Source organism: Canis lupus, chromosome 12, assembly GCF_003254725.2.
Source record: "Canis lupus dingo isolate Sandy chromosome 12, ASM325472v2, whole genome shotgun sequence".
NCBI lineage: Eukaryota > Metazoa > Chordata > Mammalia > Carnivora > Canidae > Canis > Canis lupus.
The window spans coordinates 70,589,497-70,610,192 of NC_064254.1; the positions used below are offsets into that span (position 1 = coordinate 70,589,497).

Sequence of the window (20,696 nt, forward strand, 5' to 3'; positions counted from 1 at the left end):
TTTAAAGATTCAGTAGAAAAAGAAAAGAATATAAAATATCTTAAGAACTTCAACATTGATTACATGCCAAAATAATAATATTGGATAATATTGGATAATACTATCATATCCATATTTGGATAATATTGGATATATTTGAAACACATTATTGAATATATGTTTGCCTGTTTATTCTTACCTTTTTATTTTTATTTTTTTAAGATTTTTGTTTATTTATTCATGAGCGACACAGAGAGAGAGGCAGAGACACAAGTAGAGGGAGAAGCAGGCTCCATGCAGGGAGCCCGATGTGGGACTCGATCCTGGGACCCTGGGGTCACGTCCTGAGCCAAAGGTAGACGCTCAACCGCTGAGCCACCCGGGTGTCCCATATTCTCACCTTTTTTTAAAGGTGGCTACTAGAAAATTGGTTCACAATGTATTTCTACTATGCAGTACTTGTCTAAAGAACTGCGCATTATGTGTTAAATGAACAATGGGCAAATGCATATTTGAATGAACGAAAGGGGCCTCCATCTAGAGCTAACACTACTTCACTTCTGATAGAATGACATTCAAGAAAAATAGGTCAACAACCGCGGTAGACTTTACCGAGGTCACCAACTCCCCACCTCTTCCAGCATCTATGTGCCCTGCCACGTGTCTTTGTAATCTCTCCTGATAAGGACACAGAATGTCTTCTACTCCTTTTCTACTCCTCCTCTCCTGTGGGTTTGGTCATGTGTCTTGTTTTGATCAATGAAACATTAGAGACCCAAGGCTTGAACAATGCTGGCACTATTGACTCTGCTCTCCGGTGCTTCTGCTAGTGTCGTGGGACCTTGCCCAGGGAGAAAGACGGGAGACGTGCAGAACAGAACCAAGCTGCCCCAGTAGAGCCCAGGCCAATCCCCGGCTGATTCCCAGCCCCATGAGCAAGCAGCAGAGATCATCACAGCTACCAGCGCAGCACGGCCTACGTCCGCCAACTCCAGATGACCCAGAGAACCGTGTGCTAGGTACGTGCTTATTTTTGTACGCTGCCAAGATGTTGTGGTTCTTACCCAGCCTCTTCTGAGATACCCCCTGCTACAGAAGGGCAACCTTCCTAACCGAGCTTTCATTTTTTAATGTGACAAATCACACTGGAAACCTTAAGGCACACATGAAAACCTGCCCCTCTCCAACCTCTCAGATAAAATATATTTGGCCATGATGGCAAGTATGAGAACTAGAGAAGATTTCTACAAGGAGCTGGATAAGTTCATCCCAGAGGTATAACTCACTGGGCATCAGGGAGAGTTTTAGGGCAAGCATCAGCAAGAATGCTAGAACTTAAATGGAATTAGCACAACATGATTCTTATTTTTCCAAGCAAATGGTGGATTTGTTTAAAAGGCCCCTCCTATGGTTGTTCCTAGGTCTTTTGCTATTGGGGAAAAGCTGTTAATACATGAATACTCCCAGATTATTATTATTTTTTTTATCTCACTGCTTGTTGAAGATGGTACAGGCTGTCCACGCAAATCACCCCATACCCTCCCCTCAACATGCTCCCGAGAAGGTCCCACTAGGGCCTGGTGGGTTCTTTGGGCTTCTGTGATGCTCAGTAAGAATGTTGACAATGACAGAGAACTGGAATTATGGCTAGAAAAGTAGAAAGGTAAGATTAGGAGAATTGTGTCTTCTTTTAAAAGACAAAATGCAGAAGATCTGGGACGGTAGAGGGTTTGTGAAGAAGTTTTAAAAGAGAGGACTCAGAGACAGTGAGGTCCTAAGGGACCATGGTTGGAAAAGGAAGGAGGAGGGCACCTGGGTGACTCAGTGGTTGAGCATCTGCCTTTGGTTCAGGTCATGACCCCGGGGTCCCGGGATCAAGTCCCACATGGGGCTCCCTGCATGGAGCCTGCTTCTCCCTCTGCCTGTGTCTCTGCCTCTCTCTCTCTCTGTCTCTCTCTGTCTCTCTCTCTCTCTCTCCGGGTCTCTCATGAATAAATAAATAAAATCTTAAAAAAGAAAAAGAAAAACCCAAAGAGAACAAAAACACAAAAATCACCAACAACCCTGAATTAAAAAGTAAACTCCGATCTTCTACTACAACCCGCGTTCACATACTGGGGTCGCGGGACAGGAACCGTCCCGGCACATAGGATTCAACGACAATCCCTTTTCTGATTTCCGTTTCCCTCTAATCAGAGTTCCCAACTAGAAGCCACGCTCATCCACGTGTTCTATTCCTTTTCCGTCATCTCCATCCCGGAACTGGCGATCCACTCAGCTGCGGGTTATTGTTTCTCATCCTGGCAAACCCCGCCCCGAGGTCTCAGCTCTGCTGTGGCTTGTCCCGTGGCCAAACGGGCTTCTCCCGCGGTCGAGACTTGGACACGCGAGGCCCGAGGCGGGTGCGCTCACCGGTCGTGGCCTGGGCTCGAACCGGGACGACCGGGCACTCAGGCCAGGACGCTGCACCCAGGGGCCACTACCGAGTAGGCCGTTTTCCACTGGTTCCTTAGTGACCGAAACAAAACTACGGATCTTCATGAGAAATGAGAGACAGGTAAACCGAGGAGGGACACATTTTTAAAAAGTAGACAATGAACTTGAGGTCTACGCGGAGCCTGAGGAAAGAGTGACAGACGAGTATGACCTTGAAGAAAGCACGAAAGCTTCTACCGACGGTTGGTAACACACAGACCTGGGGATTTCAAAACATCGGAGCAGATTTTGTCGAGAAACTCCCATGTTTAAAAGTTTGATAGTCGGAAATAAACTTAAGAAACTCCTTGGGGTAAGCACCTTGTTTTCCAGTCATTATTCAGTTTTTTCTAGTGCCCTTGAACATTGTTTCCTCCCATATTTGCAATTCTCTCCTTTAATATCTGCATTTTTTTCAGTTTCATATGCTGGACTGCTTAGCCCGTGAAAACAAAGCCGAGTTAGAAACTTTAATTTTATTTGTTTTCGAAGTCCATGAAAAATCACGTTACTAACTGAATTTAAAAGCCTAGCCTTGGGGCACCTGGACGGTTCGGCTGGAGGAGAGTGCAGCCCATCCGGGGTCATGTGTTGTGAGCACCGCGTCGGCATAGAGTTTACTTAAATAAAAAATAACCCCAAAGACTAAAAGCCTAAGCTTGTTTTATTCACAACCGTATAAGAAGTAGTCACAACGGGTTTCATCAATCACACCTTTGTAGAGATGCTGACCGTTTGGGGGGAAGCAGATGTCCAGTGAAGAGCTGAAGATGAAAGAACTACTAATCTTTGATTGGAACACCAATGCAATATTGGTACAAAATATGAAATATTGCTGTAAAAGCTGCATCTCTGCATAAGAAAGCAAGCGCTAATGTTCGTTATAGAAAGTTCTGTTCAGGGATCCCTGGGTGGCGCAGCGGTTTGGCGCCTGCCTTTGGCCCAGGGTGCGATCCTGGAGACCCGGGATCGAATCCCACGTCGGGCTCCCGGTGCATGGAGCCTGCTTCTCCCTCTGCCTGTGTCTCTGCCTCTCTCTCTCTCTCTGTGTGTGACTATCATAAATAAATAAAATTAAAAAATAAAAATTAAAATAAAAAAAAAAAAAAGAAAGTTCTGTTCACTTTTCAAGATTCACCCAGCAAGGGCAGCCTGGGTGGCTCAGCGATTTAGCGCCGCCTTCAGCCCAGGGTGTGACCCCGGGGTCCTGGGATCGAGTCCCCCGTCGGGCTCCCTGCACGGAGCCTGCTTCTTCCTCTGCCTGTGTCTCTGCCTCTCTGTGTGTCTCTCATGAATAAATAAATAAAATCTTTAAAAAAAAAAAAAAAAGATTCACCCAGCAAATAATCCAGGTATTTACGAGACAGCCTGAAAAGACTGTATGGTCACTAGACTGCTGTGCACCACTTCATCTGGCTGATGGTTCATGCACTCATCAAATATTTATTGAACACCTGCTATGGGGCCAGGAAGGCTGTAGAGATTCTACTAAGGAAAACCAGACAAAGGCTGTTTTTTCATGAAGCTAACATCTAATGATTCAGACAATTTAAAAATGTGTCGGGGCATGTGGCCGGCTCAGCAAGAGCACGTGACTCTTGATTTTGGGGCTGTGGGTTCGAGCCCCATGTTGGGTGTAGAGATCACCTAAATAAGCTTAAACTTAAAAAAAAAAAAAAAAGCTTTAAAAAGAGGCAAGTTTGTAGGAAAATAAAAACTGAAATAACTGAAAAACAATGACAATCCTTACTTTCCACGGTTCCAACGTGCACAAATTCCAATTACTATGGTACCGTGTGCAAAGCAAGGATCGCCTGCCTGTCGCATATCATCAGCTGTTTCCATCCCAAAAGCAGAATTTTTAAGCCTAAGGTAATGTTTATTTGATCTTACATCTACTCTGACTTGTTTTTCAACGTTTTTTTGTGTGTGTCTATGCTACGTGGGCCCATCTGTGATACTTTTGGTGGATAGCAAAGGATAGCAAGAGGGCCGCCCAGCTTCTCAGAGTCTTGTCAAGACTGGCCCATTTAATCAGTGAGATACAGGAGATAATCTCCTTGTGATTTACTCTTTACAAATGTATTACATACCAAAGAAAGTCAACTTTCACAAATTCACTGCCTGTGTCTATGCTTTTTTTTTTTTAAATACTCTTTTAGCCCATACATGCTAATCAATAATTAACCGTTGAGGCCCAAGGGAAGCTCTTACACGTTTTCCTTCTAGAAACCATCTATTACTTGTACTTTCATCGTCTCAACAAATGCCTTTATTCAATCAGGCATTCACAGTTACAAGAAATAATTGTTTGGAGTGGCGATTGAGGTATAAAGCAGAAACAGAAGTCCTTGTCACTCCTTAAATACAATCTTGTTACTCCACCCCTTAGAGCTCCGTTCTGGTGGGGGGGGCGGGGGCACCGTGAAGTCGATGAATGCTCCCTTCAGGACTAAGGTATGCATTCCCCCAACTTGTAAGAGTGCTGACACAGGCAGCTCAGGGCGGCGGCGCTCCTCTCCTGGCATTGCCCTTGGCTGAAGGCAACTGCCCTCCCCAAGGCAGGCCTCTTCCTCAAGAGTTGGTTTATATCCAGTGACTGGTTAACATCAGACACAAAGGCCAAGACCCATTCCTCAATTTAGGACAACTCTGAGATCCAGCCAGGTGAAGAGCTCTCGTGATAACCGGGGCCTGTGTTGGGACCCTCTGTCCAATTCGGTTTCCTTCAATTGCTGTTGTTCTCAAACACATCCCCAAATCCCACGTACACCAATATCCCACGGAGCATGTTCTAGGAAACGCGAAGGAGGACATCGCACCGTATAAAAAAAAAAGATAACTAACATAAAAATGAACCAATACGAACCTGAAGTATTTGTATATCCCCACCAATCTGAGTGATTCTTATTCAATTTACAAGTGAGGAAATAATATTATGTAATAGTACCTTCCACAAAAACTTATGAGAGAAACATTAATCATTGTTTAAGACTGAAATTCAGGAAATACTTTGAATTCTCTAAATGCTTCTCAGAGAATAGATTTTAGGGATTTTTTTTTTTTAAGATTTTAGTTATTTATTTGAGATAGAGCGAGAGAGAGCGAGCATGAGCTGGGGGAGGGGGAAGCAGAGGAAGAGGGAGAAGCAGACTCCCGCCGAGCGGAGAGCCCAACTTGGGGCTGGATCCCAGGACCCTGGGATCATGCATCTGAGCTGAAGACAGATGCTTAATCTGGTTGGCCCTAAAATTTTTTTTTAAAGATCCATTTACTTATTTATTTGAGAGAGAGAGAGAGAGTGCAAGTGGGAGGGAGAGGCAGAGGGAAGAAGAGAGAGAATCTCAAGCAGACTCCCTGTTGAGCGTGAAGCCTGGCACAGGCCTCAGTCCTACAACCCCGAGGTCATGACTTGGGCTGATACCAAGAGTCCGACGTGCAAGGGACTAAGCCACCCTGCTGCCCCGGATATAAAATGTTTTATAATTCAAGTACATCATAATGATGAAACGGGAAGGAACTAAACGGAATACAAATAAATACGACGTTAAGATGCGAGTCCTTCTGAAGCTAACAACGAATGTGCTATACTTTCATATTTTACGTTTCATTGACTAGACGACGAAGGAGATAAAGATTTAGCAGAGAAAGAGGATTCACCAAGTACACGTGACCATCACAAACCTACTGTCAGCTTTGGCATGAAGCGAGGGACATGTTGTCTTCTCTCGGGTTAAAGTTTGGCTTGTTGTTGCTTTAAGCGTTAATTTCAAACTTACACGGTATAATTTCATTCCGGGTAAATACGTGGATTATTGGAGGGAACAGCCACAGAAAACTTGCTTAGTATCTGCATTAGTGGAACTCGGTGGCAGATGCTCTCATCCGTTGAGAATTTCACTTGCTTACTCGTGACCTTAAAGGTGAGTATTTAGAAGCGTTGGGGAGGCAGAAGTCTTTCTCAAGTGTTTTGAGTGAGTAAATGGAGCAGGGAATGGAAAGAATGTCTATGAAATGACTACTATCAGCAAAACATCAGAAGCACGAGCCAAGAGCCTACGAAATGGAATTTTTGGCATTAAGACCCAAGTTCCAAGAAATGCCTTCATGACATCCCGACTCCATTCTGTTAGCACTGGAAGAGGACTACGACAGTGGGGGTACGTTCTTGAACCGGAGGAAAAGTAACGCACCAGAAGCATAAAACGTGGATGACGTTGCCACTGCTGTAGCATCAACGCGGGAGAGTGGTTCGGAAACCGCATCTCAGTTCGAAAGCGAAGCACTTTCTTCAAACGAAATCTTCTGTGTGAGCCCAAGATGCACAACAGGGAGAAGGAGGACTAGCTCTGCTTGAAGTCGCAGGGAGTGGCTGGGGATGTTAGCCGTGCGGACCCCCTCACACCCTGAGATACGACCGAAGCCCTCCCAGGACCCCACGGAGCAGACTGTGAAAACCAACGGGGGTATGAGGAAACTCTCAACCACGAGCACCGGAGGGAACAGGTTATTCAAAGTTTTTGTTGCTTCCCAGCATCGTTTTCCCAATTCCCCTTCCTAACAGTACCTCGAAATGCTGAGTACGTATTCTGGATGGATTCGACACCCTTCTTGACTCTGGAAAGTGGCTCGTGTTTGGCTTACGCCAGTCACCATATCCCATCTCCAGGCCACACTAGTTGGTTCAGTGGGGAGTACGCGGTGCAGCTCGGGTAATCAGAGCTGTGAGCATCAGGTCCCAGTGGCTGGTCTTTATTTTTTGGTTGTTTTGGTTTTGAATCCTAACAGCGAAGTGGACTCTCTTTTGTGCTAGATTTGTACCCGAAAGCACATAGGCCCAGAAGCTGCCGAACTGTTATATTGTGACAATAATGGAAAAGGCTCCCCAAATGGAGCCAACCATGGAGGAAATGGCACTGAGAACTAGAGACAGCCATTCCGGGGAATTCATCTGAGCTACTGGTCAAGAGTTGCCTGAAACCAGTCTGACTTCTCAGTTCCATGAAAATAAATTTCCTTTTTTTTTTTAAGATTTTATTTGTAAGTAACCTCTACAGCCAACGTGGGGCTCGAACCTACAACCCTGAGATTGATCAAGAGTCACATGCTCCACCGACTGCACCAGCCAGATGCCCTTCTTTTTTTTTTTTTTTCCTTTTTTAAGATTTTATTTATTTATTCATGAGAGACACACACACAGAGAGAGTCAGAGACACAGGCAGAGGGAGAAGCAGGCTCCCTGCAGGGAGCCCGACGCGGGACTCAATCCTGGGACCCCAAGGTCCTGGCCTGGGCTGAAGGCAGACTGCTCAACCGCTGAGCCCCCCAGGTGCCCTTCCTTTATCCTTTAAACTATCTTCTGACTGGGTTTTCTGTTATAACAGGAAAATACTGTAACTGGTGTCCTATTCGTACCCCAGCACCTACAAGAGGACCTAACACATAGTGAGTAGCTTGGCAAATATTTGTTGACTGAATGAGTTAAGAGTTAGAACATGGGTTCTAATCCCAGTTTTGCTCCTGACAATTCATTTAACTACTCCAGGTCGTATGTCCTTTACTGGTAAAACCAAAGGGTTGCTCAGATTGTGCTGGAAAGTCCATCTCTGCTCCAACGCTCTGAGGCTCTCTGTGCCTTTGTGCTGATAATTTCTCATATATTTGCTCCTCAGCCAACTTGCAGAGGTTTGAGAATTAATGCATTGATTCAATTATGTGCAAGTTTAGCCCTGAGGATTTTTCATTAGCTGTGGGTTAAGGTGGTCCTGGTCCTCCCTCCGCCGACGGCCTCAGTGTGAAATTATGGTGACCCACAGCGGGGAAGCTGTATGTTGGAGACTAGGAATGGAGGATCCATGGGAGTCAAAGCTGGGTTATTATTATTATTTGCTTAAGAGTTTCCTGAACATCTGTGGAAGGGGATGAGTGTAAGTTCTAGATGATTGCCAAGAGAAAACCGTATTATTTGAGGGTAATTGCAGGGATACGTGGAATTCTTAATCAGAATTTTAGAATAGTGTGAGTCTGTGAGCAGAATGTATTAGAAATGGAAAGGAGTGCTTTTTGGGGGGGAAAAAGAAAATGTGATCCACCTATAAAGCCTCACCAACGTAAGGTTGGCCCTGTCTGAGGCACGTCAAAGCACCATCATGTTTGGACCTTTGGCAGATAAGATGGGAGCAAAATCTCAGTCCTTTCTTTATAAGCCTCCATCTTTCAGGTCGTTCTCCGTTACGTCCCCATCTGGAGCAGATTCAACAGAAATAGGAGGTAAGTGAGCCACATACACAGTTTTATATTTTCTAACAGCCACATTAAAAGCAAGTAGAGAGACATGGGTGGAGTTAATTTTAGTAATCTATTTTATTTAACCCCATATACCCCAAATATTGTCATTCTGGCACGGGCTCAATGCAAAAAGTTACTAATGAGATATATTATTATTATTATTATTATTATTATTATTATTAATATTCCAGTGCTCCGTCTTAGGAATCTGAAACTACAGGACATTCGATTCAGAGTTGAGGGTATTTCAAGCGCTCGGTAGCCTCCTAGGCGTGTAGGGATCGACAGAGATCAAGAGGACAGTTGCCTCCTCCTGAGTTTTGGGTGGTGTTCTTTGTGCTGGGTGGACTTTGGGGTATGAAGCAGGTGCACGCTGCAGCTGAAATCTGAGGAGCCGGCCTGTCTTTTCTCCTGGGCAGGAGGGGGCTCATGCTCCCTTGTCCGGGCCGGGGGCTGGGCCCATTAGCTTGGACGGCGCACCCCGTGCAGCTGGAAGCTACTGGACGAGTCTGTGCAGGGTAGCGGCGGGGCCCCCCTCGTGCTTTAGGTCCTAGGCCAACTCCCTGGCTTCGGGACTTTCCCCGGGGGGCCAGCTCGTGGTTTAGACGCCCCCCTTCCCGCCCGCAGTCCCTCTTCCCTGTCGCCTTAGCAGACGGCAGCCCCTGCCCTGGGCCGCAGGGGAGCAACGGGCAAGGAGACACAGAGATGCTCGCACTTGCCTTGGGCCTCTTCACAGGCGGTGACATGGGTCACAGGGAAGCAAGCAGGGGACTGAGCAGGACAGAAGCAAGAGGGAAGAAGGTGAGCAGAGTGAGGAGACAGTGTCTGACTACGGGCCTCCTTCCCCGGGCTCCCTGGGGACAGGCCACACCCGGACCCGATGTGGGCTTCGGGAGGACGGGTGGTCAGGACAGGCAGGCTCCAGAAGATTTCCCTGGCCCAGGAGTCTGGGCGAGGAGCAGCGCCACCACCGTGGGGGGAGCCCTCGAGGCCACGTCCCCGCCTGTCCGCCCCCCCAGATGCTGGAGCTCCACGAAGACGGGAGCGTCCCACGACTTCCTACCACGCTGGCGGGCTCCCCAGGCGGCAGGAGAGTTCTCGGGTGGGCCGTGCCGAGCTGCCGAGCTCGGCCTGCACAGCTGTGTCCGTGGACCGGGACCCGCCACAGCCGGGGCGCCAGCTGAGGTCACGGCCCGTGACAAAGCTATCCCCGCATGAGCGACACCTGGCCTAGCCGCCCGTCCAGAGGGAGGAGTGCACGGGGTCGGCTTCGGCGTGGGGGGCACGATGGGCAGTGGGGGCTGCGCAGAGCCAGGTCAGGGCCTACCACAGGTTCCTGACCCAGGGAAACAGACATTTTTGGGGAAAAAAAAAATATACCAAATGCTAGGTACTATCTAAGCTCTTGACAAATAGCTCCCTTACTTCACATATAGCCCTATGATGTAGGAACTGTTCTTAGCACCCCTCTTCACATATGACGACCCCGAGTCATAAAGAGGCTAAAAGTCACTCGGAAAGGGCAGCGGCAGGATTTGAACCCAGGCAATTAGGGTTTACCGGGCGGCTCACACACCTGTGTCAGGTCACAGGCTGCACAAGACTCAGGAACTGATGGAAGGAATATCCTGGTTGGGGGAACCTGTACGTTTGCTGTCAAGGTCCTGGACACTAAGTAACTTGTGTCCACGCTCTGCCCTGGTCTTTAATCCCCGTATTTGCATACGTCTTACCTGTGAACCTCTTTTTAATAAGTTATCATGAACTTGAAATCCAAACACAATGTGCTTGAGTCTGTCTTCCAAAAAATTGAACAGCTGAGCCATTAAATGCAGAGGCTCCCAACTGCCTTTCCTTATTCACAGATGAAAGACGGTGACTGGGATGAGTGCCTTCACCCGCACGTACCCTCCCCCTGGAGAGCTGATCTGACCCCGGGGGAAGGGCATGAGGAGTCCTCTCCAGATTCAGACCTTTAAGGCCCAAGATTCCCTGCTGAAATCCTGGGTCCCAACCAATTTTTAGAAAAAATTTGAATTCAGATAAAAAAAAAAAAATAGATCTAAAGGACCAATGGCCCACTATCTTGGGCAGCAGGGTTAGCACCATGGGATGAACACCAGCAGGGCAGTCCAATGCCATACAAAGATTCTGAGGCATTAGGGGGACATCTAGGGACAGGGAACCCTTTCCCGGTGCCCCTACAACTATAATTGCAGCCCTGTTTGCCCGATCTCCCTGTCCTGGCTCCCAATCCTTGCTGGAAGGCAATTTCCCCCCGATTTAAAAGCCGCTGGCTGGCCTGACCTCTCGCTATATTCCTTGAACTGCCTGGGGTCCCTACCTTTGATCTTCCTCACTCTGATCTGTTCTGCCCACACTGATGTCTATTTGGTAAGGCTCTTTGATTCCAGCTGAACTGTTATCTGAAATCATAGAGACAATAGAACTAATAAAGACATGAGGTCTGAAGTGGAGACGACGTGGGAAGCTCAGATTTACAGGGAGGCTCTGGGCAAGAGACTTTATGCCTTCGTGGCTCAGATTCTCCCTGGGAGGTAGTAAAGGTAGGTTCTGCGGTGTAACGTGCGCCTGGGCCTCATCACAGTGTCTGAGCAGTTAGGCTGACGTTAACGGTTAATGTGATTGTTGTGAGCGTTCTCTGCCGTGAGCCTCCATCCTCCCAGGTCTCTCCTCAGTACCCTTCACAGATCAACCACTACATGTGCCGGACTAACCAGCAATCAGTTCTGGGTTACCTGAGTCCTTTCCCACAGCCAATCAAAACGTGCGTCCTTAATCCTTTCGGGCAGCATTTTTGGGGAAGATGTTTCTGTATCTGTAATGATAACATGCTTGCTTTTTCATCAATCTCTACGGCTCTACAGTAAATGTAATGACTTTTTTTGCAGTTCTTTTTAATACTCGGCATCATTGGAATGCTGGCTTCTTATGACTGCATCGTGTGTCCGCCCGCAGACTGTACCTACCCACGGCAAATGGTATCTCTTGGTGTTCTGTGCGCCCATAAATCATCCTGTTTTGCACAATGTAAGAATTCAATGAGAACCTGTCGACCGACCAGTCCTTTCACATAAAGGAGAAGACAAAGCTCCTCGTTCCCTATCCCAGGGTGCCTCACCTTGCCCAGCCCCTACAGAAAAGCGTTTCTGCCTCCACATTCCTTCACTGAACCCGCAGCTAGAGAGAACCTCAGTCTAGGCATGACGTTAAAATGAGAAAACACTTTTGTCCCCATAGAACTTACTGTTTCCTGTATACTCTCTCCTCGTACATTTTTCTGCCAGAAATTTCTTTCTCTAGGAAATGAATACTGCTTTCAATAAAATTCCATTAAGTGGATATCATGTACTTCTGATTCCTATAAGAAAATAAAGTCTTAAAATGTCTCTGTTTGCATCATCCTGTTTTGCAGATTATTTCTAAGAATATGAAGCCACGGATCATCTAGGGAATCTTTCCATGAGATGCGATCTATGAATCAAACTACAAAACTCCTTTCTAGGACTCAATAATTCTGTCTCTGGTCTCTGGAGCACTCTATTATCATGTCTTCTAAAACTATCTTATAACACAAACTTTATTTTTTTTTTTTTAAGATTTACTTATTCATGAGAGATACAGAGAGAGGCAGAGACACAGGCAGAGGGAGAAGCAGGCTCCCTACAGGGAGCCTGACATGGGACTCGATCCCAAGACCCCGGGGTCATGCCCTGGGCTGAAGGCAGCTGAAGGCAGACGCTCAACCACGGAGCCCATCAGATGCCCCTAACACATACTTTTGATTAAGTTGTGCCAACACATTTCCTCTCACTATTAAAGTGAAATTGAAAGGTATTTTTTTTTAATTTTTTATTTATTTATGATAGTCACAGAGAGAGAGAGAGAGAGGCAGAGACACAGACAGAGGGAGAAGCAGGCTCCATGCTCCGGGAGCCCGAAGTGGGATTCGATCCCGGGTCTCCAGGATCGCGCCCTGGGCCAAAGCCAGGCGCCAAACCGCTGCGCCACCCAGGGATCCCTGAAAGGTATTTTAACATTGCAAATACATTTAATTTTTTCATAACATGTACATATACCCATCTTAAAAATGACTGAAATAGCCCAACAGCAGCTACTTAACAATGAGGATGAAAGTCAAAGGAATATTTTTTTTTTAATTTTTATTTATTAATGATAGTCACAGAGAGAGAGAGAGAGAGAGAGGCAGAGACATAGGCAGAGGGAGAAGCAGGCTCCATGCACCGGGAGCCCGACGTGGGATTCGATCCCGGGTCTCCAGGATCGTGCCCTGGGCCAAAGGCAGGCGCTAAACCGCTGCGCCACCCAGGGATCCCTAGTCAAAGGAATATTAAAACTCCATGACTTGGAATGCACAGGAGATTGTGAATTATTATATTTTCAGGTTGACAGTGATTCAGGAATCTCTTTTTGTTGGGTAAGTTTTGGAGAAATGCTATCCAAAATACCTTTCTCCCCTGAAAATATGCTAAATGAATCTTCTTTTGATAACTAATGATTTTGCTATGCTTATGAATATAAGCAAGATATTACTCATAGCATTCTTAAAAATGTAGACAGCATAGGAAATCAAATTAACGTATGATGGTATCAGGTTGCTGTTGTTTCCAGTAAATGCCTAATGTTTCTTTTAATTATCACCAGTGGAGGTCGGGAAATAAGGAGTGAAAAAATGGATATCTCTGTTGGACTGTAGGTGACTGAGATTTTTACAAAATATTCAAACAATGTATAAATCTTTTTCCAGTAGATAAGCATTTAATAATTATCTAAATTAGAATCTTTTTTCAAGACCCTGGGCCTATTAGACATAGTTTTTTTGTAAAATACTTCAAGATCTTTATTAACCACTTTAATTCAGGCAATTATAACCTCCATGTTAAGATTCAAAAACAGATTAAAAAAATACTTGGAAAGAAAAAGATTTTCAGTACGGTTTGAACTCTTATTTTATGTACTCTCTTTTCTCATTAAATCTAGTTTAAAAAAAAAAATTCTTAGCTAGTTAAACAGTGAATTATCCAATACTCCAGATAAGAAAAAAGCTATTTGAACTTCTAACATATCTCCTCATCTTCAAAGCTTTGGAATTTGTTATTTTCAGGTAGCTTTCCGCCAACCTTGTTTTAGATGGAATCTCATTTCTCTTAAAGTTTCCACCACTGGTTTCTAACAGAAAAAGAAAAGCTTAAAAAAAAAACTTACTGATAAAAAAACAAACAAAACAAACCAAAAAACAAAAAAACTTACTGATAACCAAAGTCTCAAAATGAAGTTGTGTGAAGTCGTGTTTGTGGTTTTTTTTTTTTTTTTTTTCCATAGAAGTATTTATGGGCCACAATACTGAAAACACCCTGATGGCATCAAGAGAGACTATAGGAGTGTGGGGGCACAGAACCACTGGTCTCCTTGCAAAACTGGGCAAAGGAGAACAGGGATTATCTTCTTCTTCTTCTTCCCACTCCAAAGTCATCAAGTGTCAAAAGTAATTAATCAAGTGAAAAAAGCCAGATGAGAAAGACAAATACTGGGCACTGTCAATCCCACATGGAATCTCAAACAACAACAACGAAATCAAACTCATAGAAACAGAGTAGAAGAGTGGTTGCAGGGTGGGGAAAATATGGAGAGGAGGGTAAAAGGGTACAAACTTTCTTCTAGACGATAAATAAGGCCTGAGGATCTAATATAAAATGTGATGACTACAGTTGGTAACACCGCACTGCATAATTGAAATTTGCTATGAGTAGAATTAAATATCTGTAACTACACTTATCTATAATCTATAAAGTGATGGATGTATTAATTAAGTAGATGAGGGAATTCTTTCACAGTGTATACATATAGCAAATCACAATGATACACATTTTAAATATCTCATGATTTTATGTGTTAATTATACCTCAATAAAGGTGAAATTTTAAAAACCAATAATTAAGAACTGAAGAGTAACACCCATATTCATTTGCAGAGAGATAGGTTTTTATAATTAAGGAGGTAAAAACTAATAATGTGGTTATAGTTAGTAATTTCTATAGTGCAGAAAAAAATCTGAAATACCAAAAGAAAAATATGAAGAGTTTTCTTAATAATGCAACCCAAAAAGACTATCAACCCTGTGTTGGGTCTCTTTCCAGATTCTTCTAGAGATGTCTAAATAAAAATTTTTTGGAAAGAATCATAATATCAATATTATTTTCAAAACTGCTTTTTTACTTAATATAGTATTGTTCTTGTTCTAAAAATAAAAAGAGCCAGATTATCATATGCAGTCAATCTCCTATATAGAAAATACATGATTTATTTAACTCATTGTTTATTGATTGGGGTTTATGACTGCTTCCAGACCTTTGCTCTTATAAACTCTGTGATGAAGAACACTGTCTGTACATCATGCATTTGTGGAATTATTTCAGGATGCATTTCTAGAAGTGGTAATATTCTATCAAAGGACATATATAATCTGCATTTTGATGCATATTTATAAACAGCATTTCTAAACATACCATATTATGCCTCACTCATGTTATACAAAAATGTCCATTTCATCAACATTACTCATAATAACTATTACAACTCACTTTCATTTGCCCTTTGGAGTTTAGTTTTAACTTGATTTTTACTACTAGTGAGGTCGAACATATTTTCATGTGTTTACTGGCCATTTTAACCTTTTTCTGTCTCTCAATTTCCTAATGTGGTATTTTTCTCTTCCTTCTTTTTACTGCTTTACTACTCTAAGAGTCTTTCATGGTTTTCATTCCATTTAGTGGGTGTGTTATCAGATGTTCAGTGACAAGTGTGGGCTGGTGATGTAAATCTGAAAGTGGCAGCCCATGAGAGGTATTTAAAGTCCAGGAACAGATGTGAGCACCTATGAGGAGAGTTTAGAAAACAAGGAGAGATGGGTCCAGGACAGAATCTGGGGAAAATTTTTCGTTGGAAAGTTGGGCAAAGGAAGAAAGGCCAGCAAAATCAACAAGGCTAGAATTGTTAATAAGGCAGAAAGAATGTCAAAAGAATGCAGAGTCACAATAAGGGAAAAGAATGTATCAAAATGGAGGAAGTGGTTGATGACATGTAATTCTGCTGAGAGGCCTAAAAAATGTCTGTAGGGTTTGGCTGTCTGAAGGTCACTGGCGACCCAGTGAAAGTAGTTCTTTCCGGTAGAAGGCTGGGGTGGTAATGTTGCCAAAGCCAACCTGGAGCGGGTTAATGAGTGAACTGGATTGCAAATGGCAGATGTAGCGTGCATGAACACTCTTTTCAAGTGGTAAGGCTGTGGGAGTGGAACAGAAAGACTGGGCAGTTGCTGGAGGGAGAGTCTGGGTCGAGTTTGGAGGTATCAGCTCACTTTGTTGGAGATGATCCAGTAGAGGAAAATCTGAACTGAAGGAGAATGATGAGAAAGACTAAGGAGGTAATTTTTTAAGAAAGTAAACGGCAATGGGTTCTAGCAAAAGGATCGACTCTTTTAAATACCTCTGGCCAAAGTCACCAACGTCTTTCAGACCAGTTCTCATCAAACTAGATACAGTTAACACTACTGACCATTTATTCCCTCTGCTCCTCAACTTTAGTGACACCTGTCTCTCCTGGTTCTTATCTATCCTTTCCGAGTATATCTTCTAACCTCTTTTGGGGGCATCTCTTCCTGTCCACCTATCCTTTGTGCATTTCAGAATCCCACCTCTGGTTCATATTTCTTCTCATTTTACCTCCTCTCCCTAAGTGATCACTTTTAGCCTTCCAGGCAAACTGTCAATGGCACGTGCATCGCAATGTAATTCTAAGCTTGGCAAATGGATTTTATATCCAATCATCTGATGGAGACCTTCAACTATATGTCCCACATGTACTTACGACTCAAGGATCCCACTCTGAACTCATCACACTCCCTTCACGTTAAGATTTGCCTCCTATCTCCTATTCTCTAAGCTAATGACATTGTCAACTACCAGCTGCCCTATCCACATATCTCGGTCATGTTCTGTCCCTTCCCCTCCTACCCTCCTCATATATAAGACTTAACTATGTTTGATTATTGATTTGAAAGAATCGTGACAGAGGAAAGGGGTGAAGATTAAGGAGAATTGAAGAAGTAAGGCTGTCCGTGTAGAGAGGTAGATGGTGAGGAAAAACGTGTTTGGGATGTGACGGGTGGGGGTGACTGAAGGTTCACTATTGTCAAGGAAACTGGAGAGCTGTGTAGGAAAATATAATAGGACTGACAATGTAGATATGACGTTGGGACCAATGAATAAAGTGACTACTCACTGATACTATTCTGACAACTGTAACAAAATAAAAAAAAATGAGTATTCTCATCTGGCAGTTTCTAGAGTTCACTGGAAACTTACTGGGGATGGATTACAGGTGAAACCAATTACAGTCCTTGGACTCCTGTGCCCTGTTGCATAGGTTGTTGGTCTCCAAGACAGAAAGCAAGCTCAGAGGTGGCATCAGTGCTATCTACTGGAAAGGCAAGTAGTTTAATTTCTCAGGTATCAGTAAGTTTACTTGCCTGAAATATCCCTTCTCTCATGTTTGTTGATGCCCTACATCTGCCTAAAGGAAAAATGCTTGAATTCAGAGATAAGGTTCACAAATTAGAAAGTACTTAGCAAGAATCTGAACCTGAAAAAATTCAAAAGTTATGTTTTGAAAATAAATGGAGTCCCATTTCCTAACTTTTAACTTGTTAAATTAAGTTCAGTGGAGAAGCATTAGTTAACCATATACAAGTCAGTTCATGAGAGAAGCAAGAAAAAACAATCACTGATTTTCATTTTCATTTTACAATGCAATGTGTGGGTTTCCTTTCCAAAAATTCTCAGAAGTACATCAAATTATGAGGAATAGAGAACAACATTAATACTTATCATGCAGGCTTGAGAACAATAATTTTGCCAATATTCATGTCACTGTTTTCTGCCTCACAGACATGTCACCAGGAACCTTTTGATAGGTGACAAGTACTAGATTTTTTTCAAATAAAATGTTTGCTCCAATCTTTCTGATCAAAAGGACACACAAGACATCTCTATTTGAAATTATGAAAGTATTTGGCCAAGATAAGATTCGTGTTCATACTGAGCACTCAAATATTAGGTCACAGTTCAAATAACCTGGGGAAAATCCAGTTTCGATTGCAAGAAACATGTCTAGTTGCCAACTAGATGTCCTGTTTAGTACCATTGTTCTCATTTCTACAGAGAACAGTGCCTCCCCCATTTTCATCGTCTTGCCTCTACACAAAAATGCCAGCCTGGGTCCAAAGCATAGTCATTATATTCTTGACACAAACTCTCAAAAATTAGCAACTGTGATATAGAATGAAAAAAATTAAATAACTGAAGATTTACTGGTGGATAATTTAATCATTATAAGAATGGCAGTGATAAGAATGAGTCGGTATGATGAAGTCACTTTTGCAATAATGATCCAACTATCTACCTCAGTAAAAAGACAGTGGCACTTATTTTTAAAGGAGATAAACTTACATGTAAGCAAGAAGCTTTGTTAGAAAGATTAAAAACTTCATATATGTGGGAATGCATATATGAGCCTGGGGGTGCTCAGTGTTGAGCATCAGCCTTCAGCTCAGGCCGTGATCCTGGGGTCCTGGGACCGAGTCCCGCATCGGGCTCCCTGCATGGAGCCTGCTTCTCCCTCTGCCTGTGTCTCTTCCTCTCTCTCTTTCTCTGTGTCTCTTATGAATAGATAAATAAAATCTTTAAAAATTAAAAATAAAAAAAAACCCACTTCATTTGGGGCTGTCTACATTTTTCCATGACAATCAGCACCAAAGAACAAAAGGCTAACATAGAGCTGGAAATAAGATATATTTAGCACCCACTCTTTCCCACCATTAGGCAGACCATTGAGAACCGAGTGTCCGGAACACACCGTGTTCAGGGTGGGGCCCTAGGCCTTGGGGTGGGGGGAGAGTGAAGCGGACACCAAGTTCCACAGGACAGAGCGGAGATTCAGATCTACGGAAGACAAGGGAGAGGCCCTCTTCCCAGAAACAGGGCAGCAGATATAATTCGAGCTTCCGGAGCAGGAGTATTTACTTATTTGTATATTGTTATTAGGTGAGGATGTGATCAAAGGAATCAGTTGCTGAATCTAGGGAACAAACAGGACTGGCCGAGCTGCCATTAGACCTGGGAATTCCCAAGGACCTGGGGGGCAGGGTGGTGGGAAACAGAAGCCCAGCAGAGCAAGTAATTTCTCTCCTGGTCAGTGTCCCAGTGTCCGTGTCAGTGGATTCCTTCATGAGTTCCAGGTCACTAGTTCCAGAAAGTGTGGCTTCCTTGGCCATCTCTCCCGAAAAGATGTGTAGTACCCCTCTCCCTTTCTCCAGTTCTCATGATACGAGTGCTATAGACACATTTATTTAACGAAGAGGGAAAAAATATCTACTTCTAAAACTTCATCATCTCCCCTTGTGTACAGATACATGGCATTAAGTTTGTATGCAGGTCCTGGGCTTTCCACCAGACAACCCATCATGAATGTGCTCACAGAGAAGAGCGTAAGTGGGAAGCCCGTTCAGATCTGCCCCAGCTTCTCTGTGCCCCTGCCGCTCTTCCTCAATACTCAGGGGAAGAGAAAATAAATTGGAGAGATGGCAACAGTATATATCCCCTAACATTTTTATAAACAGCACTTCAAAACTTTACCAAAAGAAATTCATTCTAGGGGTGCCGGGCTGGCTCATTTGGTTAGCATCTGAGTCTTGATTTCAGCTCAGGCCATGACCACAGGGTTGGGAGACTAAGCCCCACGTCAGGTTCCACACTGGGTGTGGAGTCTGCTTAAGATTCTCTCTTTCCCTCTCCCCCAGTGTCTCTCCCTCTCTTCTATCTCCCTCTAAAAAACAAACAACAACAACAAAAAAAACATTCTAACCCAACGACAAGAGGAAACAGGTCTGAAACAACACGAGCTTTGCTTGTTCTGACCAATTACTTCCTTTTCCCAAAGTATAACTGAGGGATGCTCACAGGTATTTGCTTGTCAAGTGACAATTCAGAAATGGTGGATTGGGCCACTTCATGAAATTATGGTTGACCCTTGAACAACATAGGTTTGAGCTATGCAGGTCCACTTACATGTAAATTGTTTTCAATAAATAAAGTACGGTACTGTAAATGTATTTTCCTTATGATTTTCTTAATATTTTCTTTTCTCCAGCTGACTTTATTGTAAGAACACAGTATATAATACATATGATATATGGAATATACGGTTAACCAACCGTTGATGTTTTTATCATAGGCTTCTGGTCATCAGTAGGCTATTAGTAGTTAAGTTTTGGGGGAGTCAGAGTTATGGGTGGATTTTTGACTGTCTAGGGGTTGACACCCTTAATTCCTGCCTTGTTCAATGGTCAACTGTAGTCATTTCTTTGGGTAACAAGTACTGAAGGCAGGAATTAAAAAGCTATCGGCGTGGTAACAATTATTTTCTTCTCCATGGTTAACACTCTAGCTCAAATAAGTTGAGGGAATAAGGCACTGAGGGTGGAAACTCAGGCTGGATGGGTTTTGATGAGGAACAGTGATGAGGCTGGTGCTCATGGCGGTTCCTGGTCTGGATGAAGCCCCACATAAGACAAAAACTGACCCAAGAAGGCCACTGAATATGCCAAAGAGAAGGTATGGGGCTCTGAATATGCCCTTCAGGCCTCATTCCAGTATCTCAAGTTGCAGAATTTATGGTCTAAGGGTTAAGAATTTTATGGCTATTAGATCACTATCTTCCAACACTTAACATTATATGATTCTAAAATTTCATTAGTTGCTTTCTAACACTTCAACTATATAAACTAGTCACACTTCAGAAAGCAAAGAGCAAAAAGCTCTGTTGAACACTTACGTATCAAGCATGGTGTCAGGCAATGC

General features: G+C 43.7%; 1 protein-coding gene and 1 long non-coding RNA gene across 8 annotated transcripts in view; one reads left to right on the forward strand and one right to left on the reverse strand.

Moving 5' to 3' along the window:
• HS3ST5 (heparan sulfate-glucosamine 3-sulfotransferase 5) overlaps positions 1-20,696 on the reverse strand; it is a 254,480-nt gene that overhangs the window by 165,541 nt on the left and 68,243 nt on the right. Inside the window, exon 1 of one of the 7 annotated variants that reach the window (XM_035698200.2) lies at positions 1,472-1,529. The exons of the other annotated variants lie outside the window; for them this stretch is intronic. The gene's annotated coding sequence lies outside the window, so the exon portion shown is untranslated. Of the gene's footprint in view, positions 1-1,471; positions 1,530-20,696 lie in introns of those variants that run through there. 7 annotated transcript variants of the gene reach the window in all.
• On the forward strand, positions 765-12,152 carry LOC112658389 (uncharacterized). Its single transcript, XR_003135663.3, has 4 exons — positions 765-998; positions 7,839-7,899; positions 8,675-8,724; positions 11,655-12,152. It is a non-coding gene; the product is annotated as an uncharacterized LOC112658389 (long non-coding RNA).